Genomic DNA, 26,380 nt, shown 5'->3' on the forward strand with positions numbered 1-26,380 from the left:
CCAAATGTCTGTACTGGCAATAAAAAGAAAAAGTTTCCAATTTAAATAGCTAGAGAATAAAAACAATTTGCCAGTAATGTGAAAAAACCTACAGCACCTGGCGTTCCCATGTGGTCTCCCACCCAAGTACTAACCAGGCCCAACACTGCTTAGCTTCCAAGATCAGACGAGATTGGGCCTATCCAATGTGGTATGGCTGTAGGTGACATACAGGCACTTTTTTGCCCTCTTCTACTCCTATCAGCAGGTAAGCTAATAAAAAAGTTTCCTAACTGTATTGGCTTACTGAAAAAAATCATGTGTTGGTAATGTAAAAAGACCTACGGGACATGATATTAGCAGGGGGTCTTAAATAAAACTACTAAAGAGGCTCAACACTGTTTAGCTGCCAAAAGCAGATGGAATTAGGCGTAAACAGTGTGGTAAGTCTTTAGGTGATGGCTATTGTGTCTGTTTGACCTCTTCCAAATGTCAGTGCTGGCAATAAAAAGAAAAAGTTTCCAATTTAAATAGCTAGAGAATAAAAACAATTTGCCAGTAATGTGAAAAAACCTTCAGCACCTGGTGTTCCCATGTGGTATCCCACCCAAGTACTAACCAGGCCCAACACTGCTTAGCTTCCAAGATCAGATGAGATTGGGCCTATCCAATGTGGTATGGCTGTAGGTGAGATACAGGCACTTTTTGCACCCTTCTACTTCGATCACCAGGTAAGCTAATAAAAAAGTTTTCTAACTGTATTGGCTTACTGAAAAAAATCATGTGTAGGTAATGTAAAAAGACCTACAGGACATTATATTAGCAGGGGGTCTTAAATTAAACTACTAAAGAGGCTCAACACTGTTTAGCTGCCAAAAGCAGTTGGAATTTGGACTAAACAGTGTGGTAAGTCTTTAGGTGATGGCTATTGTGTCTGTTTGACCTCTTCCAAATGTCTGTGCTGGCAATAAAAAGAAAAAGTTTCCAATTTAAATAGCTAGAGAATAAAAACAATTTGCCAGTAATGGGAAAAAACCTACAGCACCTGGTGATCCCATGTGGTCTCCCACCCAAGTACTAACCAGGCCCAACACTGCTTAGCTTCCAAGATCAGACGAGATTGGGCCTATCCAATGTGGTATGGCTGTAGGTGAGATACAGGCACTTTTTTGCCCTCTTCTACTTCTATCACCAGGTAAGCTAATAAAAAAGTTTCCTAACTGTATTGGCTTACTGAAAAAAATCATGTGTTGGTAATGTAAAAAGTCCTACAGGACATGATATTAGCAGGGGGTCTTACATTAAACTACTAAAGAGGCTCAACACTGTTTAGCTGCCAAAAGCAGTTGGAATTGGGCCTAAACAGTGTGGTAACTCTTTAGGTGATGGCTATTGTGTCTGTTTGACCTTTTCCAAATGTCTGTGCTGGCAATAAAAAGAAAAAGTTTCCAATTTAAATAGCTAGAGAATAAAAACAATTTGCCAGTAATGTGAAAAAACCTACAGCACCTCGTGTTCCCATGTGGTCTCCCACCCAAGTACTAACCAAGCCCAACACTGCTTAGCTTCTAAGATCAGACGAAATTGGGCCTATCCAATGTGGTATGGCTGTAGGTGAGATACAGGCACTTTTTTGCCCTCTTCTACTTCTATCACCAGGATAGCTAATAAAAAAGTTTCCTAACTGTATTGGCTTACTGAAAAAAATCATGTGTTGGTAATGTAAAAATACCTACAGGACATGATATTAGCAGGGGGTCTTAAATTAAACTACAAAAGATGCTCAACACTGTTTAGCTGCCAAAAGCAGTTGGAATTGGGCCTAAACAGTGTGGTAAGTCGTTAGGTGATGGCTATTGTGTCTGTTTGACCTCTTCCAAATGTCTGTACTGGCAATAAAAAGAAAAAGTTTCCAATTTAAATAGCTAGAGAATAAAAACAATTTGCCAGTAATGTGAAAAAACCTACAGCACCTGGCGTTCCCATGTGGTCTCCCACCCAAATACTAACCAGGCCCAACACTGCTTAGCTTCCAAGATCAGACGAGATTGGGCCTATCCAATGTGGTATGGCTGTAGGTGAGATACAGGCACTTTTTTGCCCTCTTCTACTCCTATCAGCAGGTAAGCTAATAAAAAAGTTTCCTAACTGTATTGGCTTACTGAAAAAAATCATGTGTTGGTAATGTAAAAAGACCTACAGGACATGATATTAGCAGGGGGTCTTAAATAAAACTACTAAAGAGGCTCAACACTGTTTAGCTGCCAAAAGCAGATGGAATTAGGCGTAAACAGTGTGGTAAGTCTTTAGGTGATGGCTATTGTGTCTGTTTGACCATTGCCAAATGTCAGTGCTGGCAATAAAAAGAAAAAGTTTCCAATTTAAATAGCTAGAGAATAAAAACAATTTGCCAGTAATGTGAAAAAACCTTCAGCACTTGGTGTTCCCATGTGGTATCCCACCCAAGTACTAACCAGGCCCAACACTGCTTAGCTTCCAAGATCAGATGAGATTGGGCCTATCCAATGTGGTATGGCTGTAGGTGAGATACAGGCACTTTTTGCACCCTTCTACTTCGATCACCAGGTAAGCTAATAAAAAAGTTTCCTAACTGCATTGGCTTACTGAAAAAAATCATGTGTAGGTAATGTAAAAAGACCTACAGGACATTATATTAGCAGGGGGTCTTAAATTAAACTACTAAATAGGCTCAACACTGTTTAGCTGCCAAAAGCAGTTGGAATTTGGACTAAACAGTGTGGTAAGTCTTTAGGTGATGGCTATTGTGTCTGTTTGACCTCTTCCAAATGTCTGTGCTGGCAATAAAAAGAAAAAGTTTCCAATTTAAATAGCTAGAGAATAAAAACAATTTGCCAGTAATGTGAAAAAACCTACAGCACCTGGTGTTCCCATGTGGTCTCCCACCCAAGTACTAACCAAGCCCAACACTGCTTAGCTTCTAAGATCAGACGAGATTGGGCCTATCCAATGTGGTATGGCTGTAGGTGAGATACAAGCACTTTTTTGCCCACTTCTACTTCTATCACCAGGTAAGCTAATAAAAAAGTTTCCTAAGTGTATTGGCTTACTGAAAAAAATCATGTGTAGGTAATGTAAAAAGACCTACAGGACATTATATTAGCAGGGGGTCTTAAATTAAACTACTAAAGAGGCTCAACACTGTTTAGCTGCCAAACGCATTTGGAATTGGGCCTATACAGTGTGGTAAGTCTTTAGGTGATGGCTATTGTGTCTGTTTGACCTCTTCCAAATGTCTGTGCTGGCAATAAAAAGAAAAAGTTTCCAATTTAAATAGCTAGAGAATAAAAACAATTTGCCAGTAATGTGAAAAAACCTACAGCACCTCGTGTTCCCATGTGGTCTCCCACCCAAGTACTAACCAAGCCCAACACTGCTTAGCTTCTAAGATCAGACGGAATTGGGCCTATCCAATGTAGTATGGCTGTAGGTGAGATACAGGCACTTTTTTGCCCACTTCTACTTCTATCACCAGGATAGCTAATAAAAAAGTTTCCTAACTGTATTGGCTTACTGAAAAAAATCATGTGTTGGTAATGTAAAAATACCTACAGGACATGATATTAGCAGGGGGTCTTAAATTAAACTACAAAAGATGCTCAACACTGTTTAGCTGCCAAAAGCAGTTGGAATTGGGCCTAAACAGTGTGGTAAGTCGTTAGGTGATGGCTATTGTGTCTGTTTGACCTCTTCCAAATGTCTGTACTGGCAATAAAAAGAAAAAGTTTCCAATTTAAATAGCTAGAGAATAAAAACAATTTGCCAGTAATGTGAAAAAACCTACAACACCTGGTGTTCCCATGTTGGTCTCCCACCCAAGTACTAACCAGGCCCAACACTGCTAAGCTTCCAAGATCAGACGAGATTGGGCCTATCTAATGTGGTATGGCTGTAGGTGAGATACAGGCACTTTTGCCCACTTCTACTTCTATCACCAGGTAAGCTAATAAAAAAGTTTCCTAAGTGTATTGGCTTACTGAAAAAAATCATGTGTAGGTAATGTAAAAAGACCTACAGGACATTATATTAGCAGGGGGTCTTAAATTAAACTACTAAAGAGGCTCAACACTGTTTAGCTGCCAAACGCAGTTGGAATTGGGCCTAAACAGTGTGGTAAGTCTTTAGTTGATGGCTATTGTGTCTGTTTGACCTCTTCAAAATGTCTGTGCTGGCAATAAAAAGAAAAAGTTTCCAATTTAAATAGCTAGAGAATAAAAACAATTTGCCAGTAATGGGAAAAAACCTACAGCACCTGGTGATCCCATGTGGTCTCCCACCCAAGTACTAACCAGGCCCAACACTGCTTAGCTTCCAAGATCAGACAAAATTGGGCCTATCCAATGTGGTATGGCTGTAGGTGAGATACAGGCACTTTTTTGCCCTCTTCTACTTCTATCACCAGGTAAGCTAATAAAAAAGTTTCCTAACTGTATTGGCTTACTGAAAAAAATCATGTGTTGGTAATGTAAAAAGTCCTACAGGACATGATATTAGCAGGGGGTCTTACATTAAACTACTAAAGAGGCTCAACACTGTTTAGCTGCCAAAAGCAGTTGGAATTGGGCCTAAACAGTGTGGTAAGTCGTTAGGTGATGGCTATTGTGTCTGTTTGACCTCTTCCAAATGTCTGTACTGGCAATAAAAAGAAAAAGTTTCCAATTTAAATAGCTAGAGAATAAAAACAATTTGCCAGTAATGTGAAAAAACCTACAACACCTGGTGTTCCCATGTTGGTCTCCCACCCAAGTACTAACCAGGCCCAACACTGCTAAGCTTCCAAGATCAGACGAGATTGGGCCTATCTAATGTGGTATGGCTGTAGGTGAGATACAGGCACTTTTGCCCACTTCTACTTCTATCACCAGGTAAGCTAATAAAAAAGTTTCCTAAGTGTATTGGCTTACTGAAAAAAATCATGTGTAGGTAATGTAAAAAGACCTACAGGACATTATATTAGCAGGGGGTCTTAAATTAAACTACTAAAGAGGCTCAACACTGTTTAGCTGCCAAACGCAGTTGGAATTGGGCCTAAACAGTGTGGTAAGTCTTTAGTTGATGGCTATTGTGTCTGTTTGACCTCTTCAAAATGTCTGTGCTGGCAATAAAAAGAAAAAGTTTCCAATTTAAATAGCTAGAGAATAAAAACAATTGGCCAGTAATGTGAATAAACCTACAGCACCTGGTGTTCCCATGTGGTCTCCCAGCCAAGTACTAACCAGGCCCAACACTGCTTAGCTTACAAGATCAGACGAGATTGGCCCTATCCAATGTGGTATGGCTGTAGGTGAGATACAGGCACATTTTTGCCATCTTCTACTTCTATCACCAGGTAAGCTAATAAAAAAGTTTCCTAACTGTATTGGCTTACTGAAAAAAATCATGTGTTGGTAATGTAAAAAGACCTACGGGACATGATATTAGCAGGGGGTCTTAAATAAAACTACTAAAGAGGCTCAACACTGTTTAGCTGCCAAAAGCAGATGGAATTAGGCGTAAACAGTGTGGTAAGTCTTTAGGTGATGGCTATTGTGTCTGTTTGACCTCTTCCAAATGTCAGTGCTGGCAATAAAAAGAAAAAGTTTCCAATTTAAATAGCTAGAGAATAAAAACAATTTGCCAGTAATGTGAAAAAACCTACAGCACCTCGTGTTCCCATGTGGTCTCCCACCCAAGTACTAACCAAGCCCAACACTGCTTAGCTTCTAAGATCAGACGGAATTGGGCCTATCCAATGTAGTATGGCTGTAGGTGAGATACAGGCACTTTTTTGCCCACTTCTACTTCTATCACCAGGATAGCTAATAAAAAAGTTTCCTAACTGTATTGGCTTACTGAAAAAAATCATGTGTTGGTAATGTAAAAATACCTAAAGGACATGATATTAGCAGGGGGTCTTAAATTAAACTACAAAAGATGCTTAACACTGTTTAGCTGCCAAAAGCAGTTGGAATTGGGCCTAAACAGTGTGGTAAGTCGTTAGGTGATGGCTATTGTGTCTGTTTGACCTCATCCAAATGTCTGTACTGGCAATAAAAAGAAAAAGTTTCCAATTTAAATAGCTAGAGAATAAAAACAATTTGCCAGTAATGTGAAAAAACCTACAGCACCTGGTGTTCCCATGTGGTCTCCCACCCAAGTACTAACCAGGCCCAACACTGCTTAGCTTCCAAGATCAGACGAGATTGGGCCTATCCAATGTGGTATGGCTGTAGGTGAGATACAAGCACTTTTTTGCCCTCTTCTACTCCTATCAGCAGGTAAGCTAATAAAAAAGTTTCCGAACTGTATTGGCTTACTGAAAAAAATCATGTGTTGGTAATGTAAAAAGTCCTACAGAACAGGATATTAGCAGGGGGTCTTAAATTAAACTACTAAAAAGGCTCAACACTGTTTAGCTGCCAAAAGCAGTTGGAATTGGGACTAAACAGTGTGGTAAGTCTTTAGGTGATGGCTATTGTGTCTGTTTGACCTCTTCCAAATGTCTGTGCTGGCAATAAAAAGAAAAAGTTTCCAATTTAAATAGCTAGAGAATAAAAACAATTTGCCAGTAATGTGAAAAAACCTACAGCACCTGATGTTCCCATGTGGTCTCCCACCCTAGTACTAACCAAGCCCAACACTGCTTAGCTTCTAAGATCAGACGAGATTGGGCCTATCCAATGTGGTATGGCTGTAGGTGAGATACAGGCACTTTTTTGCCCACTTCTACTTCTATCACCAGGTAAGCTAATAAAAAAGTTTCCTAAGTGTATTGGCTTACTGAAAAAAATCATGTGTAGGTAATGTAAAAAGACCTACAGGACATTATATTAGCAGGGGGTCTTCAATTAAACTACTAAAGATGCTCAACACTGTTTAGCTGCCAAACGCAGTTGGAATTGGGCCTAAACAGTGTGGTAAGTCTTTAGGTGATGGCTATTGTGTCTGTTTGACCTCTCCCAAATGTCTGTATTGGCAATAAAAAGAAAAAGTTTCCAATTTAAATAGCTAGAGAATAAAAACAATTTGCCAGTAATGGGAAAAAACCTACAGCACCTGGTGATCCCATGTGGTCTCCCACCCAAGTACTAACCAGGCCCAACACTGCTTAGCTTCCAAGATCAGACAAAATTGGGCCTATCCAATGTGGCATGGCTGTAGGTGAGATACAGGCACTTTTTTGCCCTCTTCTACTTCTATCACCAGGTAAGCTAATAAAAAAGTTTCCTAACTGTATTGGCTTACTGAAAAAAATCATGTGTTGGTAATGTAAAAAGTCCTACAGGACATGATATTAGCAGGGGGTCTTACATTAAACTACTAAAGAGGCTCAACACTGTTTAGCTGCCAAAAGCAGTTGGAATTGGGCCTAAACAGTGTGGTAAGTCGTTAGGTGATGGCTATTGTGTCTGTTTGACCTCTTCCAAATGTCTGTACTGGCAATAAAAAGAAAAAGTTTCCAATTTAAATAGCTAGAGAATAAAAACAATTTGCCAGTAATGTGAAAAAACCTACAGCACCTGGTGTTCCCATGTTGGTCTCCCACCCAAGTACTAACCAGGCCCAACACTGCTAAGCTTCCAAGATCAGACGAGATTGGGCCTATCTAATGTGGTATGGCTGTAGGTGAGATACAGGCACTTTTGCCCACTTCTACTTCTATCACCAGGTAAGCTAATAAAAAAGTTTCCTAAGTGTATTGGCTTACTGAAAAAAATCATGTGTAGGTAATGTAAAAAGACCTACAGGACATTATATTAGCAGGGGGTCTTAAATTAAACTACTAAAGAGGCTCAACACTGTTTAGATGCCAAACGCAGTTGGAATTGGGCCTAAACAGTGTGGTAAGTCTTTAGTTGATGGCTATTGTGTCTGTTTGACCTCTTCCAAATGTCTGTGCTGGCAATAAAAAGAAAAAGTTTCCAATTTAAATAGCTAGAGAATAAAAACAATTTGCCAGTAATGTGAATAAACCTACAGCACCTGGTGTTCCCATGTGGTCTCCCAGCCAAGTACTAACCAGGCCCAACACTGCTTAGCTTACAAGATCAGACGAGATTGGGCCTATCCAATGTGGTATGGCTGTAGGTGAGATACAGGCACATTTTTGCCATCTTCTACTTCTATCACCAGGTAAGCTAATAAAAAAGTTTCCTAACTGTATTGGCTTACTGAAAAAAAATCATGTGTTGGTAATGTAAAAAGACCTACGGGACATGATATTAGCAGGGGGTCTTAAATAAAACTACTAAAGAGGCTCAACACTGTTTAGCTGCCAAAAGCAGATGGAATTAGGCGTAAACAGTGTGGTAAGTCTTTAGGTGATGGCTATTGTGTCTGTTTGACCTCTTCCAAATGTCAGTGCTGGCAATAAAAAGAAAAAGTTTCCAATTTAAATAGCTAGAGAATAAAAACAATTTGCCAGTAATGTGAAAAAACCTTCAGCACCTGGTGTTCCCATGTGGTATCCCACCCAAGTACTAACCAGGCCCAACACTGCTTAGCTTCCAAGATCAGACGAGATTGGGCCTATCCAATGTGGTATGGCTGTAGGTGAGATACAGGCACTTTTTGCCCTCTTCTACTTCGATCACCAGGTAAGCTAATAAAAAAGTTTCCTAACTGTATTGGCTTACTGAAAAAAATCATGTGTAGGTAATGTAAAAAGACCTACAGGACATTATATTAGCAGGGGGTCTTAAATTAAACTACTAAAGAGGCTCAACACTGTTTAGCTGCCAAACACAGTTGGAATTGGGCCTAAACAGTGTGGTAAGTCTTTAGGTGATGGCCATTGTGTCTGTTTGACCTCTTCCAAATGTCTGTGCTGGCAATAAAATGTAAAAGTTTCCAATTTAAATAGCTAGAGAATAAAAACAATTTGCCAGTAATGTGAAAAAATCTACAGCACCTGGTGTTCGCATGTGGTCTCCCACCCAAGAACTAACCAGGCCCAACACTGCTTAACTTCCAAGATCAGATGAGATCGGGCCTATCCAATGTGGTATGGCTTTAGGTGAGATACAGGTACTTTTTTGCCCTCTTCTACTTCTATCACCAGGTAAGCTAATAAAAAAGTTTCCTAACTGTATTGGCTTACTGAAAAAAATCATGTGTTGGTAATGTAAAAAGTCCTACAGGACATGATATTAGCAGGGGGTCTTACATTAAACTACTAAAGAGGCTCAACACTGTTTAGCTGCCAAAAGCAGTTGGAATTGGGCCTACACAGTGTGGTAAGTCTTTAGGTGATGGCTATTGTGTCTGTTTGACCTGTTCCAAATGTCTGTACTGGCAATAAAAAGAAAAAGTTTCCAATTTAAATAGCTAGAGAATAAAAACAATTTGCCAGTAATGGGAAATAACCTACAGCACCTGGTGTTCCCATGTGGTCTCCCACCCAAGTACTAACCAGGCCCAACTCTGCTAAGCTTCCAAGATCAGACGAGATTGGGCCTATCTAATGTGGTATGGCTGTAGGTGAGATACAGGCACTTTTGCCCACTTCTACTTCTATCACCAGGTAAGCTTATAAAAAAGTTTCCTAAGTGTATTGGCTTACTGAAAAAAATCATGTGTAGGTAATGTAAAAAGACCTACAGGACATTATATTAGCAGGGGGTCATAAATTAAATTACTAAAGAGGCTCAACACTGTATAGCTGCCAAACGCAGTTGGAATTGGGCCTAAACAGTGTGGTAAGTCTTTAGGTGATGGCTATTGTGTCTGTTTGACCTCTTCCAAATGTCTGTGCTGGCAATAAAAAGAAAAGGTTTCCAATTTAAATAGCTAGAGAATAAAAACAATTTGCCAGTAATGTGAAAAAACCTACAGCACCTGGTGTTCCCATGTGGTCTCCCACCCAAGTACTAACCAGGCCCAACACTGCTTAGCTTCCAAGATCAGACGAGATTGGGCCTATCCAATGTAGTATGGCTGTAGGTGAGATACAGGCACTTTTTTGCCCTCTTCTACTTCTATCACCAGGTAAGCTAATAAAAAAGTTTCCGAACTGTATTGGCTTACTGAAAAAAATCATGTGTTGGTAATGTAAAAAGACCTACAGGACACGATATTAGCAGGGGGTCTTAAATTAAACTACTAAAGAGGCTCAACACTGTTTAGCTGCCAAAAGCAGTTGGAATTGGGCCTAAACAGTGTGGTAAGTCTTTAGGTGATGGCTATTGTGTCTGTTTGACCTCTTCCAAATGTCTGTGCTGGCAATAAAATGTAAAAGTTTCCAATTTAAATAGCTAGAGAATAAAAACAATTTGCCAGTAATGTGAAAAAACCTACAGCACCTGGTGTTCGCATGTGGTCTCCCACCCAAGTACTAACCAGGCCCAACACTGCTTAGCTTCCAAGATCAGATGAGATCGGGCCTATCCAATGTGGAATGGCTGTAGATGAGATAACAGCACTTTTTTGCCCTCTTTTACTTCTATCACCAGGTAAGCTAATAAAAAAGTTTCCTAACTGTATTGGCTTACTGAAAAAAATCATGTGTTGGTAATGTAAAAAGTCCTACAGGACATGATATTAGCAGGGGGTCCTAAATTAAACTACAAAAGATGCTCAACACTGTTTAGCTGCCAAAAGCAGTTGGAATTGGGCCTAAACAGTGTGGTAAGTCTTTAGGTGATGGCTATTGTGTCTGGTTGACCTTTTCCAAATGTCTGTGCTGGCAATAAAAAGAAAAAAGTTTCCAATTTAAATAGCTAGAGAATAAAAACAATTTGCCAGTAATGTGAAAAAAACCTACAGCACCTGGTGTTCCCATGTGGACTCCCACCCAACTACTAACCAGGCCCAACACTGCTTAGCTTCCAAGATCAGGCCTATCCAATGTGGTATGGCTGTAGGTGAGAAACAGGCACTTTTTTGCCCTCTTCTACTCCTATCAGCAGGTAATCTAATAAAAAAGTTTCCTAACTGTATTGGCTTACTAAAAAAAAAATCATGTGTTGGTAATGTAAAAAGACTTACAGGACATGATATTAGCAGGGGGTCTTAAATGAAACTACAAAAGATGCTCAACACTGTTTAGCTGCCAAAAGCAGTTGTAATTGGGCCTAAACAGTGTTGTAAGTCTTTAGGTGATGGCTATTGCGTCTGTTTGACCTCTTCCAAATGTCTGTGCTGGCAATAAAAAGAAAAAGTTTCCAATTTAAATAGCTAGAGAATAAAAACAATTTGCCAGTAATATGAAAAAACTTACAGCACCTGGTGTTCCCATGTGGTCTCCCACACAAGTACTAACCAGGCCCAACACTGCATAGCTTCCTAGATCAGACGAGATTGGGCCTATCCAATGTGGTATGGCTGTAGGTGAGATATATGCAATTTTTTGCCCTCTTCTACTTCTATCACCAGGTAATCTAATAAAAAAGTTTCCTAACTGTATTGGCTTACTGAAAAAAATCATGTGTTGGTAATGTAAAAAGACCTACAGGACATGATATTAGAAGGGGGTCTTAAATGAAACTACAAAAGAGGCTCAACACTGTTTAGCTGCCAAAAGCAGTTGTAATTGAGCCTAAACAGTGTTGTAAGTCTTTAGGTGATGGCTATTGTGTCTGTTTGACCTCTTCCAAATGTCTGTGCTGGCAATAAAAAGAAAAAGTTTCCAATTTAAATAGCTAGAGAATAAAAACAATTTGCCAGTATTATGAAAAAACTTACAGCACCTGGTGTTCCCATGTGGTCTCCCACCCAAGTACTAACCAGGCCCAACACTGCATAGCTTCCAAGATCAGACGAGATTGGGCCTATCCAATGTTGTATGGCTGTAGGTGCGATACAGGCACATTTTTGCCCTCTTCTACTTCTATCACCAGGTAAGCTAATAAAAAAGTTTCCGAACTGTATTGGCTTACTGAAAAAAATCATGTGTTTGTAATGTAAAAAGACCTACAGGACACGATATTAGCAGGGTGTCTTAAATTAAACTACTTAAGAGGTTCAACACTGTTTAGCTGCCAAAAGCAGTTGGAATTGGGCCTAAACAGTGTGGTAAGTCTTTAGGTGATGGCTATTTTGTCTGTTTGACCTCTTCCAAATGTCTGTGCTGGCAATAAAAAGAAAAAGTTTCCAATTTAAATAGGTAGAGAATAAAAACTATTTGCAAGTAATGTGAAAAACCTACAGCACCTGGTGTTCCCATGTGGTCTCCCACCCAAGCACTAACCAGACCCAACACTGCTTAGCTTCCAAGATCAGACGAGATTGGGCCTATCCTATGTGGTATGACTGTAGATGAGATACAGGCACTTGTTTGCCCTCTTCTACTTCTATCACCAGGTAAGCTAATTAAAAAATGTTCCTAAATGTATTGGCTTACTAAAAAAAAATCATGGGTTGGTAATGTAAAAAGTCCTAGAGGACATGATATTAGCAGGGGGTCTTAAATTAAACTACTAAAGAGGCTCACCACTGTTTAGCTGCCAAAAGCAGTTGGAATTGGGCCTAAACAGTGTGGTAAGTTTTTAGGTGATGGCTATTGTGTCTGTTTGACCTCTTCCAAATGTCTGTGCTGGCAATAAAAAGAAAAAGTTTCCAATTTAAATAGCTAGAGAATAAAAACTATTTGCAAGTAATGTGAAAAACCTACAGCACCTGGTGTTCCCATGTGGTCTCCCACCCAAGCACTAACCAGACCCAACACTGCTTAGCTTCCAAGATCAGACGAAATTGGGCCTATCCAATGTGGTACGGCTGTAGATGAGATACAGGCACTTTTTTGCCCTCTTCTACTTCTATCACCAGGTAAGCTAATAAAAAAGTTTCCTAAATGTATTGGCTTACTAAAAAAAAAATAATGTGTTGGTAATGTAAAAAGTCCTACAGGACATGATATTAGCAGGGGGTCTTAAATTAAACTACTAAAGAGGCTCAACACTGTTTAGCTGCCAAAAGCACTTGGAATTGGGCCTAAACAGTGTGGTAAGTCTTTAGGTGATGGCTATTGTGTCTGTTTGACCTCTTCCAAATGTCTGTGCTGGCAATAAAAAGAAAAAGTTTCCAATTTAAATAGCTAGAGAATAAAAACAATTTGCCAGTAATGTGAAAAAACCCACAGCACCTGGTGTTCCCATGTGGTCTCCCACCCAAGTACTAACCAGGCCCAACACTGCATAGCTTCCAAGATCAGACGAGATTGGGCCTATCCAATGTGGTATGGCTGTAGGTGAGTTACAGGCACTTTTTTCCCTCTTCTACTTCTATCACCAGGATAGCTAATAAAAGTTTCCTAACTGTATTGGCTTACTGAAAAAAATCATGTGTTGGTAATGTAAAAATACCTACAGGACATGATATTAGCAGGGGATCTTAAATTAAACTACAAAAGATGCTCAACACTGTTTAGCTGCCAAAAGCAGTTGGAATTGGGCCTAAACAGTGTGGTAAGTCTTTAGGTGATGGCTATTGTGTCTGTTTGACCTCTTCCAAATGTCTGTACTGGCAATAAAAAAGAAAAAGTTTCCAATTTAAATAGCTAGAGAATAAAAACAATTTGCCAGTAATGTGAAAAAACCTACAGCACCTGGTGTTCCCATGTGGTCTCCCCGCCAAGTACTAACCAGGCCCAACACTGCTTAGCTTCCAAGATCAGACAAGATTGGGCCTTTCCAATGTGGTATGGCTGTAGGTGAGATACAGGCACTTTTTTGCCTTTTTCTACTTCTATCACCAGGTAAGCTAATAAAAATTTTCCTAACTGTATTGGCTTACTGAAAAAAATCATGTGTTGGTAATATAAAAAGACCTACAGGACATGATATTAGCAGGGGGTCTTAAATTAAACTACTAAAGAGGCTCAACACTGTTTAGCTGCCAAAAGCAGTTTGAATTGGGCCTAAACAGTGTGGTAAGTCTTTAGGTGATGGCTATTGTGTCTGTTTGACCTCTTCCAAATGTCTGTGCTGGCAATAAAAAGAAAAAGTTTCCAATATAAACAGCTAGAGAATAAAAACAATTTGCCAGTAATGTGAAAAAACCTTCAGCACCTGGTGTTACCATGTGGTCTCCCACCCAAGTACTAACCAGGCCCAACACTGCTTAGCTTCCAAGATCCGACGAGATTGGGCCTATCCAATGTGGTATAGCTGTAGATGAGATACAGGCACTTTTTTGCCATCTTCTACTTCTATCACCAGGTAAGCTAATAAAAAAGTTTCCTAACTGTATTGGCTTACTGAAAAAAATCATGTGTTGGTAATGTAAAAAGACCTACAGGACATTATATTAGCAGGGGGTCTTAAATTAAACTACTAAAGAGGCTCAACACTGTTTAGCTGCCAAAAGCAGTTGGAATTGGGCCTAAACAGTGTGGTAAGTCTTTAGGTGATGGCTATTGTGTCTGTTTGACCTCTTCCAAATGTCAGTGCTGGCAATAAAAAGAAAAAGTTTCCAATTTAAATAGCTAGAGAATAAAAACAATTTGCCAGTAATGTGAAAAAACCTTCAGCACCTGGTGTTCCCATGTGGTATCCCACCCAAGTACTAACCAGGCCCAACACTGCTTAGCTTCCAAGATCAGATGAGACTGGGCCTATCCAATGTGGTATGGCTGTAGTTGAGAAACAGGCACTTTTTGCCCTCTTCTACTTCGATCACCAGGTAAGCTAATAAAAAAGTTTCCTAACTGTATTGGCTTACTGAAAAAAATCATGTGTAGGTAATGTAAAAAGACCTACAGGACATTATATTAGCAGGGGGTCTTAAATTAAACTACTAAAGAGGCTCAACACTGTTTAGCTGCCAAAAGCAGTTGGAATTGGGCCTAAACAGTGTGGTAAGTCTTTAGGTGATGGCTATTGTGTCTGTTTGACCTCTTCCAAATGTCTGTGCTTGCAATAAAAAGAAAAAGTTTCCAATTTAAATAGCTAGAGAATAAAAACTATTTGCAAGTAATGTGAAAAACCTACAGCACCTGGTGTTCCCATGTGGTCTCCCACCCAAGCACTAACCAGACCCAACACTGCTTAGCTTCCAAGATCAGACGAGATTGGGCCTATCCAATGTGGTACGGCTGTAGATGAGATACAGGCACTTTTTTGCCCTCTTCTACTTCTATCACCAGGTAAGCTAATAAAAAAGTTTCCTAAATGTATTGGCTTACTAAAAAAAAAATAATGTGTTGGTAATGTAAAAAGTCCTACAGGACATGATATTAGCAGGGGGTCTTAAATGAAACTACTAAAGAGGCTCAACACTGTTTAGCTGCCAAAAGCACTTGGAATTGGGCCTAAACAGTGTGGTAAGTCTTTAGGTGATGGCTATTGTGTCTGTTTGACCTCTTCCAAATGTCTGTGCTGGCAATAAAAAGAAAAAGTGTCCAATTTAAATAGCTAGAAAATAAAAACAATTTGCCAGTAATGTGAAAAAACCTACAGCACCTGGTGTTCCCATGTGGTCTCCCACCCAAGTACTAACCAGGCCCAACACTGCATAGCTTCCAAGATCAGACGAGATTGGGCCTATCCAATGTGGTATGGCTGTAGGTGAGTTATAGGCACTTTTTTCCCTCTTCTACTTCTATCACCAGGATAGCTAATAAAAAGTTTCCTAACTGTATTGGCTTACTGAAAAAAATCATGTGTTGGTAATGTAAAAATACCTACAGGACATGATATTAGCAGGGGATCTTAAATTAAACGGTACTTATGTATTATCTGGGCTCCCATGTTAAATGCACCCCATTTTTTCATATCCCTACTATCCAATTACGCATGGAGTTGATTTTATATAGTGTGGCGAGCGCAGCGAGCCACCGTGCCCGGAGCGTGGCGAGCGCAGCGAGCCCCGCGAGGGTACACGGTGTCATAAGAAAAACGGGAGCCCGGATATTACATAAGTACCAATTAAACTACAAAAGATGCTCAACACTGTTTAGCTGCCAAAAGCAGTTGGAATTGGGCCTAAACAGTGTGGTAAGTCTTTAGGTGATGGCTATTGTGTCTGTTTGACCTCTTCCAAATGTCTGTACTGGCAATAAAAAGAAAAAGTTTCCAATATAAATAGCTAGAGAATAAAAACAATTTGCCAGTAATGTGAAAAAACCTACAGCACCTGGTGTTCCCATGTGGTCTCCCCGCCAAGTACTAACCAGGCCCAACACTGCTTAGCTTCCAAGATCAGACGAGATTAAGCCTTTCCAATGTGGTATGGCTGTAGGTGAGATACAGGCACTTTTTTGCCTTTTTCTACTTCTATCACCAGGTAAGCTAATAAAAAAGTTTCCGAACTGTATTGGCTTACTGAAAAAAATCATGTGTTTGTAATGTAAAAAGACCTACAGGACACGATATTAGCAGGGTGTCTTAAATTAAACTACTTAAGAGGTTCAACACTGTTTAGCTGCCAAAAGCAGTTGGAATTGGGCCTAAACAGTGTGGTAAGTCTTTAGGTGATGGCTATTTTGTCTGTTTGACCTCTTCCAAATGTCTGTGCTGGCAATAAAAAGAAAAAGTTTCCAATTTAAATAGCTAGAGAATAAAAACTATTTGCAAGTAATGTGAAAAACCTACAGCACCTGGTGTTCCCATGTGGTCTCTCACCCAAGCACTAACCAGACCCAACACTGCTTAGCTTCCAAGATCAGACGAGATTGGGACTATCCAATGTGGTATGGCTGTAGATGAGATACAGGCACTTGTTTGCCCTCTTCTACTTCTATCACCAGGTAAGCTAATTAAAAAATGTTCCTAAATGTATTGGCTTACTGAAAAAAATCATGTGATGGTAATGTAAAAAGTCCTACAGGACATGATATTAGCAGGGGGTCTTAAATTAAACTACTAAAGAGGTTTACCACTGTTTAGCTGCCAAAAGCAGTTGGAATTGGGCCTAAACAGTGTGGTAAGTCTTTAGGTGATGGCTATTGTGTCTGTTTGACCTCTTCCAAATGTCGGTGCTGGCAATAAAAAGAAAAAGTTTCCAATTTAAATAGCTAGAGAATAAAAACAATTTGCCAGTAATGTGAAAAAACCTACAGCACCTGGTGTTCCCATGTGGTCTCCCACCCAAGTGCTGACCAGGCCCAACACTGCATAGCTTCCAAGATCAGACGAGATTGGGCCTATCCAATGTGGTATGGCTGTAGGTGAGATACAGGTACTTTTTTGCCCTCTTCTACTTCTATCACCAGGTAAGCTAATAAAAAAGTTTCCGAACTGTATTGGCTTACTGAAAAAAATCATGTGTTGGTAATGTAAAAAGACCTACAGGACACGATATTAGCAGGGGGTCTTAAATTAAACTACTAAAGAGGCTCAACACTGTTTAGCTGCCAAAAGCAGTTGTAATTGGGCCTAAACAGTGTTGTAAGTCTTTAGGTGATGGCTATTGTGTCTGTTTGACCTCTACCAAATGTCTGTGCTGGCAATAAAAAGAAAAAGTTTCCAATTTAAATAGCTAGAGAATAAAAACAATTTGCCAGTTATATGAAAAAACTTACAGCACCTGGTGTTCCCATGTGGTCTCCCACCCAAGTACTAACCAGGCCCAACACTGCATAGCTTCCAAGATCAGACGAGATTGGGCCTATCCAATGTTGTATGGCTGTAGGTGAGATACAGGCACATTTTTGCCCTCTTCTACTTCTATCACCAGGTAAGCTAATAAAAAAGTTTCCGAACTGTATTGGCTTACTGAAAAAAATCATGTGTTTGTAATGTAAAAAGACCTACAGGACATGATATTAGCAGGGGGTCTTAAATTAAACTACTTAAGAGGCTCAACACTGTTTAGCTGCCAAAAGCAGTTGGAATTGGGCCTAAACAGTGTGGTACGTCTTTAGGTGATGGCTATTGTGTCTGTTTGACCTCTTCCAAATGTCTGTGCTTGCAATAAAAAGAAAAAGTTTCCAATTTAAATAGCTAGAGAATAAAAACTATTTGCAAGTAATGTGAAAAACCTACAGCACCTGGTGTTCCCATGTGGTCTCCCACCCAAGCACTAACCAGACCCAACACTGCTTAGCTTCCAAGATCAGACGAGATTGGGCCTATTCAATGTGGTACGGCTGTAGATAAGATACAGGCACTTTTTTGCCCTCTTCTACTTCTATCACCAGGTAAGCTAATAAAAAAGTTTCCTAAATGTATTGGCTTACTAAAAAAAAAAATAATGTGTTGGTAATGTAAAAAGTCCTACAGGACATGATATTAGCAGGGGGTCTTAAATTAAACTACTAAAGAGGCTCAACACTGTTTAGCTGCCAAAAGCACTTGGAATTGGGCCTAAACAGTGTGGTAAGTCTTTAGGTGATGGCTATTGTGTCTGTTTGACCTCTTCCAAATGTCTGTGCTGGCAATAAAAAGAAAAAGTTTCCAATTTAAATAGCTAGAGAATAAAAACAATTTGCCAGTAATGTGAAAAAACCTACAGCACCTGGTGTTCCCATGTGGTCTCCCACCCAAGTACTAACCAGGCCCAACACTGCATAGCTTCCAAGATCAGACGAGATTGGGCCTATCCAATGTGGTATGGCTGTAGGTGAGTTACAGGCACTTTTTTCCCTCTTCTACTTCTATCACCAGGATAGCTAATAAAAAGTTTCCTAACTGTATTGGCTTACTGAAAAAAATCATGTGTTGGTAATGTAAAAATACCTACAGGATATGATATTAGCAGGGGATCTTAAATTAAACTACAAAAGATGCTCAACACTGTTTAGCTGCCAAAAGCAGTTGGAATTGGGCCTAAACAGTGTGGTAAGTCTTTAGGTGATGGCTATTGTGTCTGTTTGACCTCTTCCAAATGTCTGTACTGGCAATAAAAAGAAAAAGTTTCCAATTTAAATAGCTAGAGAATAAAAACAATTTGCCAGTAATGTGAAAAAACCTACAGCACCTGGTGTTCCCATGTGGTCTCCCCGCCAAGTACTAACCAGGCCCAACACTGCTTAGCTTCCAAGATCAGACGAGATTGGGCCTTTCCAATGTGGTATGGCTGTAGGTGAGATACAGGCACTTTTTTGCCCTCTTCTACTTCTATCACCAGGTAAGCTAATAAAAAAGTTTCCAAACTGTATTGGCTTACTGAAAAAAATCATGTGTTGGTAATATAAAAAGACCTACAGGACATGATATTAGCAGGGGGTCTTAAATTAAACTACTAAAGAAGCTCAACACTGTTTAGCTGCCAAAAGCAGTTTGAATTGGGCCTAAACAGTGTGGTAAGTCTTTAGGTGATGGCTATTGTGTCTGTTTGACCTCTTCCAAATGTCTGTGCTGGCAATAAAAAGAAAAAGTTTCCAATATAAACAGCTAGAGAATAAAAACAATTTGCCAGTAATGTGAAAAAACCTTCAGCACCTGGTGTTCCCATGTGGTCTCCCACCCAAGTACTAACCAGGCCCAACACTGCTTAGCTTCCAAGATCCGACGAGATTGGGCCTATCCAATGTGGTATGGCTGTAGGTGAGATACAGGCACTTTTTGCCCTCTTCTACTTCGATCACCAGGTAAGCTAATAAAAAAGTTTCCTAACTGTATTGGCTTACTGAAAAAAATCATGTGTAGGTAATGTAAAAAGACCTACAGGACATTATATTAGCAGGGGGTCTTAAATTAAACTACTAAAGAGGCTCAACACTGTTTAGCTGCCAAAAGCAGTTGGAATTGGGCCTAAACAGTGTGGTAAGTCTTTAGGTGATGGCTATTGTGTCTGTTTGACCTCTTCCAAATGTCTGTGCTTGCAATAAAAAGAAAAAGTTTCCAATTTAAATAGCTAGAGAATAAAAACTATTTGCAAGTAATGTGAAAAACCTACAGCACCTGGTGTTCCCATGTGGTCTCCCACCCAAGCACTAACCAGACCCAACACTGCTTAGCTTCCAAGATCAGACGAGATTGTGCCTATCCAATGTGGTACGGCTGTAGATAAGATACAGGCACTTTTTTCCCTCTTCTACTTCTATCACCAGGATAGCTAATAAAAAGTTTCCTAACTGTATTGGCTTACTGAAAAAAATCATGTGTTGGTAATGTAAAAATACCTACAGGACATGATATTAGCAGGGGATCTTAAATTAAACTACAAAAGATGCTCAACACTGTTTAGCTGCCAAAAGCAGTTGGAATTGGGCCTAAACAGTGTGGTAAGACTTTAGGTGATGGCTATTGTGTCTGTTTGACCTCTTCCAAATGTCTGTACTGGCAATAAAAAGAAAAAGTTTCCAATTTAAATAGCTAGAGAATAAAAACAATTTGCCAGTAATGTGAAAAAACCTACAGCACCTGGTGTTCCCATGTGGTCTCCCCGCCAAGTACTAACCAGGCCCAACACTGCTTAGCTTCCAAGATCAGACGAGATTGGGCCTTTCCAATGTGGTATGGCTGTAGGTGAGATACAGGCACTTTTTTGCCTTTTTCTACTTCTATCACCAGGTAAGCTAATAAAAAAGTTTCCGAACTGTATTGGCTTACTGAAAAAAATCATGTGTTTGTAATGTAAAAAGACCTACAGGACACGATATTAGCAGGGTGTCTTAAATTAAACTACTTAAGAGGTTCAACACTGTTTAGCTGCCAAAAGCAGTTGGAATTGGGCCTAAACAGTGTGGTAAGTCTTTAGGTGATGGCTATTTTGTCTGTTTGACCTCTTCCAAATGTCTGTACTGGCAATAAAAAGAAAAAGTTTCCAATTTAAATAGCTAGAGAATAAAAACAATTTGCCAGTAATGTGAAAAAACCTACAGCACCTGGTGTTCCCATGTGGTCTCCCCGCCAAGTACTAACCAGGCCCAACACTGCTTAGCTTCCAAGATCAGACGAGATTGGGCCTTTTCAATGTGGTATGGCTGTAGGTGAGATACAGGCACTTTTTTCCCTCTTCTACTTCTATCACCAGGATAGCTAATAAAAAGTTTCCTAACTGTATTGGCTTACTGAAAAAAATCATGTGTTGGTAATGTAAAAATACCTACAGGACATGATATTAGCAGGGGATCTTAAATTAAACTACAAAAGATGCTCAACACTGTTTAGCTGCCAAAAGCAGTTGGAATTGGGCCTAAACAGTGTGGTAAGTCTTTAGGTGATGGCTATTGTGTCTGTTTGACCTCTTCCAAATGTCTGTACTGGCAATAAAAAGAAAAAGTTTCCAATTTAAATAGCTAGAGAATAAAAACAATTTGCCAGTAATGTGAAAAAACCTACAGCACCTGGTGTTCCCATGTGGTCTCCCCGCCAAGTACTAACCAGGCCCAACACTGCTTAGCTTCCAAGATCAGACGAGATTGGGCCTTTCCAATGTGGTATGGCTGTAGGTGAGATACAGGCACTTTTTTGCCTTTTTCTACTTCTATCACCAGGTAAGCTAATAAAAAAGTTTCCGACCTGTATTGGCTTACTGAAAAAAATCATGTGTTTGTAATGTAAAAAGACCTACAGGACACGATATTAGCAGGGTGTCTTAAATTAAACTACTTAAGAGGTTCAACACTGTTTAGCTGCCAAAAGCAGTTGGAATTGGGCCTAAACAGTGTGGTAAGTCTTTAGGTGATGGCTATTTTGTCTGTTTGACCTCTTCCAAATGTCTGTGCTGGCAATAAAAAGAAAAAGTTTCCAATTTAAATAGCTAGAGAATAAAAACTATTTGCAAGTAATGTGAAAAACCTACAGCACCTCGTGTTCCCATGTGGTCTCTCACCCAAGCACTAACCAGACCCAACACTGCTTAGCTTCCAAGATCAGACGAGATTGGGCCTATCCAATGTGGTATGGCTGTAGATGAGATACAGGCACTTGTTTGCCCTCTTCTACTTCTATCACCAGGTAAGCTAATTAAAAAATGTTCCTAAATGTATTGGCTTACTGAAAAAAATCATGTGTTGGTAATGTAAAAAGTCCTACAGGACATGATATTAGCAGGGGGTCTTAAATTAAACTACTAAAGAGGTTTACCACTGTTTAGCTGCCAAAAGCAGTTGGAATTGGGCCTAAACAGTGTGGTAAGTCTTTAGGTGATGGCTATTGTGTCTGTTTGACCTCTTCCAAATGTCGGTGCTGGCAATAAAAAGAAAAAGTTTCCAATTTAAATAGCTAGAGAATAAAAACAATTTGCCAGTAATGTGAAAAAACCTACAGCACCTGGTGTTCCCATGTGGTCTCCCACCCAAGTACTAACCAGGCCCAACACTGCATAGCTTCCAAGATCAGACGAGATTGGGCCTATCCAATGTGGTATGGCTGTAGGTGAGATACAGGTACTTTTTTGCCCTCTTCTACATCTATCACCAGGTAAGCTAATAAAAAAGTTTCCGAACTGTATTGGCTTACTGAAAAAAATCATGTGTTGGTAATGTAAAAAGACCTACAGGACATGATATTAGCAGGGGGTCTTAAATTAAACTACTAAAGAGGCTCAACACTGTTTTGCTGCCAAAAGCAGTTGTAATTGGGCCTAAACAGTGTTGTAAGTCTTTAGGTGATGGCTATTGTGTCTGTTTGTCCTCTACCAAATGTCAGTGCTGGCAATAAAAAGAAAAAGTTTCCAATTTAAATAGCTAGAGAATAAAAACAATTTGCCAGTTATATGAAAAAACTTACAGCACCTGGTGTTCACATGTGTTCTCCCACCCAAGTACTAACCAGGCCCAACACTGCATAGCTTCCAAGATCAGACGAGATTGGGCCTATCCAATGTTGTATGGCTGTAGGTGAGATACAGGCACATTTTTGCCCTATTCTACTTCTATCACCAGGTAAGCTAATAAAAAAGTTTCCGAACTGTATTGGCTTACTGAAAAAAATCATGTGTTTGTAATGTAAAAAGACCTACAGGACACGATATTAGCAGGGTGTCTTAAATTAAACTACTTAAGAGGTTCAACACTGTTTAGCTGCCAAAAGCAGTTGGACTTGGGCCTAAACAGTGTGGTAAGTCTTTAGGTGATGGCTATTTTGTCTGTTTGACCTCTTCCAAATGTGTGTGCTGGCAATAAAAAGAAAAAGTTTCCAATTTAAATAGCTAGAGAATAAAAACTATTTGCAAGTAATGTGAAAAACCTACAGCACCTGGTGTTCCCATGTGGTCTCTCACCCAAGCACTAACCAGACCCAACACTGCTTAGCTTCCAAGATCAGACGAGATTGGGCCTATCCAATGTGGTATGGCTGTAGATGAGATACAGGCACTTGTTTGCCCTCTTCTACTTCTATCACCAGGTAAGCTAATTAAAAAATGTTTCTAAATGTATTGGCTTACTGAAAAAAATCATGTGTTGGTAATGTAAAAAGTCCTACAGGACATGATATTAGCAGGGGGTCTTAAATTAAACTACTAAAGAGGTTTACCACTGTTTAGCTGCCAAAAGCAGTTGGAATTGGGCCTAAACAGTGTGGTAAGTCTTTAGGTGATGGCTATTGTGTCTGTTTGACCTCTTCCAAATGTCGGTGCTGGCAATAAAAAGAAAAAGTTTCCAATTTAAATAGCTAGAGAATAAAAACAATTTGCCAGTAATGTGAAAAAACCTACAGCACCTGGTGTTCCCATGTGGTCTCCCACCCAAGTACTAACCAGGCCCAACACTGCATAGCTTCCAAGATCAGACGAGATTGGGCCTATCCAATGTGGTATGGCTGTAGGTGAGATACAGGTACTTTTTTGCCCTCTTCTACTTCTATCACCAGGTAAGCTAATAAAAAAGTTTCCGAACTGTATTGGCTTACTGAAAAAAATCATGTGTTGGTAATGTAAAAAGACCTACAGGACACGATATTAGCAGGGGGTCTTAAATTAAACTACTAAAGAGGCTCAACACTGTTTAGCTGCCAAAAGCAGTTGTAATTGGGCCTAAACAGTGTTGTAAGTCTTTAGGTGATGGCTATTGTGTCTGTTTGACCTCTACCAAATGTCTGTGCTGGCAATAAAAAGAAAAAGTTTCCAATTTAAATAGCTAGAGAATAAAAACAATTTGCCAGTTATATGAAAAAACTTACAGCACCTGGTGTTCCCATGTGGTCTCCCACCCAAGTACTAACCAGGCCCAACACTGCATAGCTTCCAAGATCAGACGAGATTGGGCCTATCCAATGTTGTATGGCTGTAGGTGAGATACAGGCACATTTTTGCCCTCTTTTACTTCTATCACCAGGTAAGCTAATAAAAAAGTTTCCGAACTGTATTGGCTTACTGAAAAAAATCATGTGTTTGTAATGTAAAAAGACCTACAGGACATGATATTAGCAGGGGGTCTTAAATTAAACTACTTAAGAGGCTCAACACTGTTTAGCTGCCAAAAGCAGTTGGAATTGGGCCTAAACAGTGTGGTAAGTCTTTAGGTGATGGCTATTGTGTCTGTTTGACCTCTTCCAAATGTCTGTGCTTGCAATAAAAAGAAAAAGTTTCCAATTTAAATAGCTAGAGAATAAAAACTATTTGCAAGTAATGTGAAAAACCTACAGCACCTGGTGTTCCCATGTGGTCTCCCACCCAAGCACTAACCAGACCCAACACTGCTTAGCTTCCAAGATCAGACGAGATTGGGCCTATCCAATGTAATACGGCTGTAGATGAGATACAGGCACTTTTTTGCCCTCTTCTACTTCTATCACCAGGTAAGCTAATAAGAAAGTTTCCTAAATGTATTGGCTTACTAAAAAAAAAATAATGTGTTGGTAATGTAAAAAGTCCTACAGGACATGATATTAGCAGGGGGTCTTAAATTAAACTACTAAAGAGGCTCAACACTGTTTAGCTGCCAAAAGCACTTGGAATTGGGCCTAAACAGTGTGGTAAGTCTTTAGGTGATGGCTATTGTGTCTGTTTGACCTCTTCCAAATGTCTGTGCTGGCAATAAAAAGAAAAAGTTTCCAATTTAAATAGCTAGAGAATAAAAACAATTTGCCAGTAATGTGAAAAAACCCACAGCACCTGGTGTTCCCATGTGGTCTCCCACCCAAGTACTAACCAGACCCAACACTGCATAGCTTCCAAGATCAGACGAGATTGGGCCTATCCAATGTGGTATGGCTGTAGGTGAGTTACAGGCACTTTTTTTTCCTCTTCTACTTCTATCACCAGGATAGCTAATAAAAAGTTTCCTAACTGTATTGGCTTACTGAAAAAAATCATGTGTTGGTAATGTAAAAATACCTACAGGACATGATATTAGCAGGGGATCTTAAATTAAACTACAAAAGATGCTCAACACTGTTTAGCTGCCAAAAGCAGTTTGAATTGGGCCTAAACAGTGTGGTAAGTCTTTAGGTGATGGCTATTGTGTCTGTTTGACCTCTTCCAAATGTCTGTGCTGGCAATAAAAAGAAAAAGTTTCCAATATAAACAGCTAGAGAATAAAAACAATTTGCCAGTAATGTGAAAAAACCTTCAGCACCTGGTGTTCCCATGTGGTCTCCCACCCAAGTACTAACCAGGCCCAACACTGCTTAGCTTCCAAGATCCGACGAGATTGGGCCTATCCAATGTGGTATAGCTGTAGATGAGATACAGGCACTTTTTTGCCCTCTTCTACTTCTATCACCAGGTAAGCTAATCAAAAAGTTTCCTAACTGTATTGGCTTACTGAAAAAAATCATGTGTTGGTAATGTAAAAAGACCTACGAGACATGATATTAGCAGGGGGTCTTAAATAAAACTACTAAAGAGGCTCAACACTGTTTAGCTGCCAAAAGCAGATGGAATTAGGCGTAAACAGTGTGGTAAGTCTTTAGGTGATGGCTATTGTGTCTGTTTGACCTCTTCCAAATGTCAGTGCTGGCAATAAAAAGAAAAAGTTTCCAATTTAAATAGCTAGAGAATAAAAACAATTTGCCAGTAATGTGAAAAAACCTTCAGCACCTGGTGTTCCCATGTGGTATCCCACCCAAGTACTAACCAGGCCCAACACTGCTTAGCTTCCAAGATCAGATGAGATTGGGCCTATCCAATGTGGTATGGCTGTAGGTGAGATACAGGCACTTTTTGCCCTCTTCTACTTCGATCACCAGGTAAGCTAATAAAAAAGTTTCCTAACTGTATTGGCTTACTGAAAAAAATCATGTGTAGGTAATGTAAAAAGACCTACAGGACATTATATTAGCAGGGGGTCTTAAATTAAACTACTAAAGAGGCTCAACACTGTTTAGCTGCCAAAAGCAGTTGGAATTGGGCCTAAACAGTGTGGTAAGTCTTTAGGTGATGGCTATTGTGTCTGTTTGACCTCTTCCAAATGTCTGTGCTTGCAATAAAAAGAAAAAGTTTCCAATTTAAATAGCTAGAGAATAAAAACTATTTGCAAGTAATGTGAAAAACCTACAGCACCTGGTGTTCCCATGTGGTCTCCCACCCAAGCACTAACCAGACCCAACACTGCTTAGCTTCCAAGATCAGACGAGATTGGGCCTATCCAATGTGGTACGGCTGTAGATGAGAT

The 26,380-nt window shown here is 39.7% G+C and overlaps 23 non-coding genes and 34 pseudogenes across 23 annotated transcripts; all 57 read right to left on the reverse strand.

Moving 5' to 3' along the window:
* Positions 1-85: 85 nt before the first annotated feature.
* LOC146033360 (5S ribosomal RNA) lies at positions 86-204 on the reverse strand. Its single transcript, XR_014458770.1, has one exon. It is a non-coding gene; the product is annotated as a 5S ribosomal RNA (ribosomal RNA).
* A 345-nt stretch (positions 205-549) lies between these two features.
* LOC146034769 (5S ribosomal RNA) lies at positions 550-668 on the reverse strand. Its single transcript, XR_014460172.1, has one exon. It is a non-coding gene; the product is annotated as a 5S ribosomal RNA (ribosomal RNA).
* Positions 669-1,012: 344 nt separating this feature from the next.
* On the reverse strand, positions 1,013-1,131 carry LOC146034790 (5S ribosomal RNA). Its single transcript, XR_014460193.1, has one exon. It is a non-coding gene; the product is annotated as a 5S ribosomal RNA (ribosomal RNA).
* Positions 1,132-1,476: 345 nt separating this feature from the next.
* LOC146028801 (5S ribosomal RNA) lies at positions 1,477-1,595 on the reverse strand (annotated as a pseudogene).
* A 345-nt stretch (positions 1,596-1,940) lies between these two features.
* On the reverse strand, positions 1,941-2,059 carry LOC146034593 (5S ribosomal RNA). Its single transcript, XR_014459997.1, has one exon. It is a non-coding gene; the product is annotated as a 5S ribosomal RNA (ribosomal RNA).
* Positions 2,060-2,404: 345 nt separating this feature from the next.
* On the reverse strand, positions 2,405-2,523 carry LOC146028082 (5S ribosomal RNA; annotated as a pseudogene).
* A 344-nt stretch (positions 2,524-2,867) lies between these two features.
* Positions 2,868-2,986, reverse strand: LOC146027331 (5S ribosomal RNA). The gene has a single exon (XR_014454735.1). It is a non-coding gene; the product is annotated as a 5S ribosomal RNA (ribosomal RNA).
* A 345-nt stretch (positions 2,987-3,331) lies between these two features.
* Positions 3,332-3,450, reverse strand: LOC146028898 (5S ribosomal RNA; annotated as a pseudogene).
* A 345-nt stretch (positions 3,451-3,795) lies between these two features.
* On the reverse strand, positions 3,796-3,915 carry LOC146029115 (5S ribosomal RNA; annotated as a pseudogene).
* Positions 3,916-4,258: 343 nt separating this feature from the next.
* On the reverse strand, positions 4,259-4,377 carry LOC146028495 (5S ribosomal RNA; annotated as a pseudogene).
* A 345-nt stretch (positions 4,378-4,722) lies between these two features.
* On the reverse strand, positions 4,723-4,842 carry LOC146029117 (5S ribosomal RNA; annotated as a pseudogene).
* A 343-nt stretch (positions 4,843-5,185) lies between these two features.
* On the reverse strand, positions 5,186-5,304 carry LOC146028216 (5S ribosomal RNA; annotated as a pseudogene).
* A 345-nt stretch (positions 5,305-5,649) lies between these two features.
* Positions 5,650-5,768, reverse strand: LOC146028900 (5S ribosomal RNA; annotated as a pseudogene).
* A 345-nt stretch (positions 5,769-6,113) lies between these two features.
* On the reverse strand, positions 6,114-6,232 carry LOC146032483 (5S ribosomal RNA). Its single transcript, XR_014457915.1, has one exon. It is a non-coding gene; the product is annotated as a 5S ribosomal RNA (ribosomal RNA).
* Positions 6,233-6,577: 345 nt separating this feature from the next.
* On the reverse strand, positions 6,578-6,696 carry LOC146027609 (5S ribosomal RNA). The gene has a single exon (XR_014455002.1). It is a non-coding gene; the product is annotated as a 5S ribosomal RNA (ribosomal RNA).
* A 345-nt stretch (positions 6,697-7,041) lies between these two features.
* On the reverse strand, positions 7,042-7,160 carry LOC146028868 (5S ribosomal RNA; annotated as a pseudogene).
* A 345-nt stretch (positions 7,161-7,505) lies between these two features.
* LOC146028863 (5S ribosomal RNA) lies at positions 7,506-7,625 on the reverse strand (annotated as a pseudogene).
* Positions 7,626-7,968: 343 nt separating this feature from the next.
* Positions 7,969-8,087, reverse strand: LOC146034974 (5S ribosomal RNA). The gene has a single exon (XR_014460377.1). It is a non-coding gene; the product is annotated as a 5S ribosomal RNA (ribosomal RNA).
* A 346-nt stretch (positions 8,088-8,433) lies between these two features.
* LOC146035162 (5S ribosomal RNA) lies at positions 8,434-8,552 on the reverse strand. The gene has a single exon (XR_014460565.1). It is a non-coding gene; the product is annotated as a 5S ribosomal RNA (ribosomal RNA).
* A 344-nt stretch (positions 8,553-8,896) lies between these two features.
* Positions 8,897-9,015, reverse strand: LOC146028701 (5S ribosomal RNA; annotated as a pseudogene).
* A 345-nt stretch (positions 9,016-9,360) lies between these two features.
* Positions 9,361-9,479, reverse strand: LOC146028423 (5S ribosomal RNA; annotated as a pseudogene).
* A 343-nt stretch (positions 9,480-9,822) lies between these two features.
* On the reverse strand, positions 9,823-9,941 carry LOC146033717 (5S ribosomal RNA). Its single transcript, XR_014459125.1, has one exon. It is a non-coding gene; the product is annotated as a 5S ribosomal RNA (ribosomal RNA).
* Positions 9,942-10,286: 345 nt separating this feature from the next.
* Positions 10,287-10,405, reverse strand: LOC146035131 (5S ribosomal RNA). The gene has a single exon (XR_014460534.1). It is a non-coding gene; the product is annotated as a 5S ribosomal RNA (ribosomal RNA).
* Positions 10,406-10,752: 347 nt separating this feature from the next.
* On the reverse strand, positions 10,753-10,861 carry LOC146029670 (5S ribosomal RNA; annotated as a pseudogene).
* A 347-nt stretch (positions 10,862-11,208) lies between these two features.
* On the reverse strand, positions 11,209-11,327 carry LOC146029046 (5S ribosomal RNA; annotated as a pseudogene).
* Positions 11,328-11,672: 345 nt separating this feature from the next.
* LOC146028807 (5S ribosomal RNA) lies at positions 11,673-11,791 on the reverse strand (annotated as a pseudogene).
* Positions 11,792-12,135: 344 nt separating this feature from the next.
* LOC146028712 (5S ribosomal RNA) lies at positions 12,136-12,254 on the reverse strand (annotated as a pseudogene).
* A 346-nt stretch (positions 12,255-12,600) lies between these two features.
* LOC146028926 (5S ribosomal RNA) lies at positions 12,601-12,719 on the reverse strand (annotated as a pseudogene).
* Positions 12,720-13,066: 347 nt separating this feature from the next.
* On the reverse strand, positions 13,067-13,185 carry LOC146027403 (5S ribosomal RNA). Its single transcript, XR_014454806.1, has one exon. It is a non-coding gene; the product is annotated as a 5S ribosomal RNA (ribosomal RNA).
* Positions 13,186-13,528: 343 nt separating this feature from the next.
* On the reverse strand, positions 13,529-13,647 carry LOC146027721 (5S ribosomal RNA). Its single transcript, XR_014455108.1, has one exon. It is a non-coding gene; the product is annotated as a 5S ribosomal RNA (ribosomal RNA).
* Positions 13,648-13,991: 344 nt separating this feature from the next.
* LOC146028879 (5S ribosomal RNA) lies at positions 13,992-14,110 on the reverse strand (annotated as a pseudogene).
* A 345-nt stretch (positions 14,111-14,455) lies between these two features.
* LOC146028342 (5S ribosomal RNA) lies at positions 14,456-14,574 on the reverse strand (annotated as a pseudogene).
* Positions 14,575-14,917: 343 nt separating this feature from the next.
* On the reverse strand, positions 14,918-15,036 carry LOC146028489 (5S ribosomal RNA; annotated as a pseudogene).
* Positions 15,037-15,383: 347 nt separating this feature from the next.
* LOC146034674 (5S ribosomal RNA) lies at positions 15,384-15,502 on the reverse strand. The gene has a single exon (XR_014460079.1). It is a non-coding gene; the product is annotated as a 5S ribosomal RNA (ribosomal RNA).
* A 554-nt stretch (positions 15,503-16,056) lies between these two features.
* LOC146027826 (5S ribosomal RNA) lies at positions 16,057-16,175 on the reverse strand (annotated as a pseudogene).
* A 344-nt stretch (positions 16,176-16,519) lies between these two features.
* Positions 16,520-16,638, reverse strand: LOC146028830 (5S ribosomal RNA; annotated as a pseudogene).
* Positions 16,639-16,984: 346 nt separating this feature from the next.
* Positions 16,985-17,103, reverse strand: LOC146028568 (5S ribosomal RNA; annotated as a pseudogene).
* A 345-nt stretch (positions 17,104-17,448) lies between these two features.
* Positions 17,449-17,567, reverse strand: LOC146028808 (5S ribosomal RNA; annotated as a pseudogene).
* A 344-nt stretch (positions 17,568-17,911) lies between these two features.
* On the reverse strand, positions 17,912-18,030 carry LOC146028488 (5S ribosomal RNA; annotated as a pseudogene).
* A 348-nt stretch (positions 18,031-18,378) lies between these two features.
* On the reverse strand, positions 18,379-18,497 carry LOC146034675 (5S ribosomal RNA). Its single transcript, XR_014460080.1, has one exon. It is a non-coding gene; the product is annotated as a 5S ribosomal RNA (ribosomal RNA).
* A 343-nt stretch (positions 18,498-18,840) lies between these two features.
* LOC146034384 (5S ribosomal RNA) lies at positions 18,841-18,959 on the reverse strand. The gene has a single exon (XR_014459791.1). It is a non-coding gene; the product is annotated as a 5S ribosomal RNA (ribosomal RNA).
* A 345-nt stretch (positions 18,960-19,304) lies between these two features.
* LOC146034993 (5S ribosomal RNA) lies at positions 19,305-19,423 on the reverse strand. Its single transcript, XR_014460397.1, has one exon. It is a non-coding gene; the product is annotated as a 5S ribosomal RNA (ribosomal RNA).
* Positions 19,424-19,766: 343 nt separating this feature from the next.
* LOC146029107 (5S ribosomal RNA) lies at positions 19,767-19,885 on the reverse strand (annotated as a pseudogene).
* Positions 19,886-20,228: 343 nt separating this feature from the next.
* On the reverse strand, positions 20,229-20,347 carry LOC146034385 (5S ribosomal RNA). The gene has a single exon (XR_014459792.1). It is a non-coding gene; the product is annotated as a 5S ribosomal RNA (ribosomal RNA).
* Positions 20,348-20,692: 345 nt separating this feature from the next.
* On the reverse strand, positions 20,693-20,811 carry LOC146034379 (5S ribosomal RNA). Its single transcript, XR_014459785.1, has one exon. It is a non-coding gene; the product is annotated as a 5S ribosomal RNA (ribosomal RNA).
* A 343-nt stretch (positions 20,812-21,154) lies between these two features.
* On the reverse strand, positions 21,155-21,273 carry LOC146034386 (5S ribosomal RNA). Its single transcript, XR_014459793.1, has one exon. It is a non-coding gene; the product is annotated as a 5S ribosomal RNA (ribosomal RNA).
* A 344-nt stretch (positions 21,274-21,617) lies between these two features.
* On the reverse strand, positions 21,618-21,736 carry LOC146029314 (5S ribosomal RNA; annotated as a pseudogene).
* A 346-nt stretch (positions 21,737-22,082) lies between these two features.
* On the reverse strand, positions 22,083-22,201 carry LOC146034677 (5S ribosomal RNA). The gene has a single exon (XR_014460081.1). It is a non-coding gene; the product is annotated as a 5S ribosomal RNA (ribosomal RNA).
* Positions 22,202-22,546: 345 nt separating this feature from the next.
* Positions 22,547-22,665, reverse strand: LOC146029554 (5S ribosomal RNA; annotated as a pseudogene).
* Positions 22,666-23,009: 344 nt separating this feature from the next.
* LOC146028824 (5S ribosomal RNA) lies at positions 23,010-23,128 on the reverse strand (annotated as a pseudogene).
* Positions 23,129-23,474: 346 nt separating this feature from the next.
* LOC146034679 (5S ribosomal RNA) lies at positions 23,475-23,593 on the reverse strand. Its single transcript, XR_014460083.1, has one exon. It is a non-coding gene; the product is annotated as a 5S ribosomal RNA (ribosomal RNA).
* Positions 23,594-23,938: 345 nt separating this feature from the next.
* On the reverse strand, positions 23,939-24,057 carry LOC146028809 (5S ribosomal RNA; annotated as a pseudogene).
* A 344-nt stretch (positions 24,058-24,401) lies between these two features.
* Positions 24,402-24,520, reverse strand: LOC146029191 (5S ribosomal RNA; annotated as a pseudogene).
* Positions 24,521-24,867: 347 nt separating this feature from the next.
* On the reverse strand, positions 24,868-24,986 carry LOC146028174 (5S ribosomal RNA; annotated as a pseudogene).
* Positions 24,987-25,330: 344 nt separating this feature from the next.
* On the reverse strand, positions 25,331-25,449 carry LOC146027921 (5S ribosomal RNA; annotated as a pseudogene).
* Positions 25,450-25,794: 345 nt separating this feature from the next.
* On the reverse strand, positions 25,795-25,913 carry LOC146034770 (5S ribosomal RNA). The gene has a single exon (XR_014460174.1). It is a non-coding gene; the product is annotated as a 5S ribosomal RNA (ribosomal RNA).
* Positions 25,914-26,256: 343 nt separating this feature from the next.
* On the reverse strand, positions 26,257-26,375 carry LOC146028490 (5S ribosomal RNA; annotated as a pseudogene).
* Between the last annotated feature and the right edge of the window lie 5 nt (positions 26,376-26,380).

Source organism: Crinia signifera, chromosome 8 (assembly GCF_055691185.1).
Source record: "Crinia signifera chromosome 8, ASM5569118v1, whole genome shotgun sequence".
In the NCBI taxonomy this organism is placed as follows: Eukaryota; Metazoa; Chordata; class Amphibia; order Anura; family Myobatrachidae; genus Crinia; species Crinia signifera.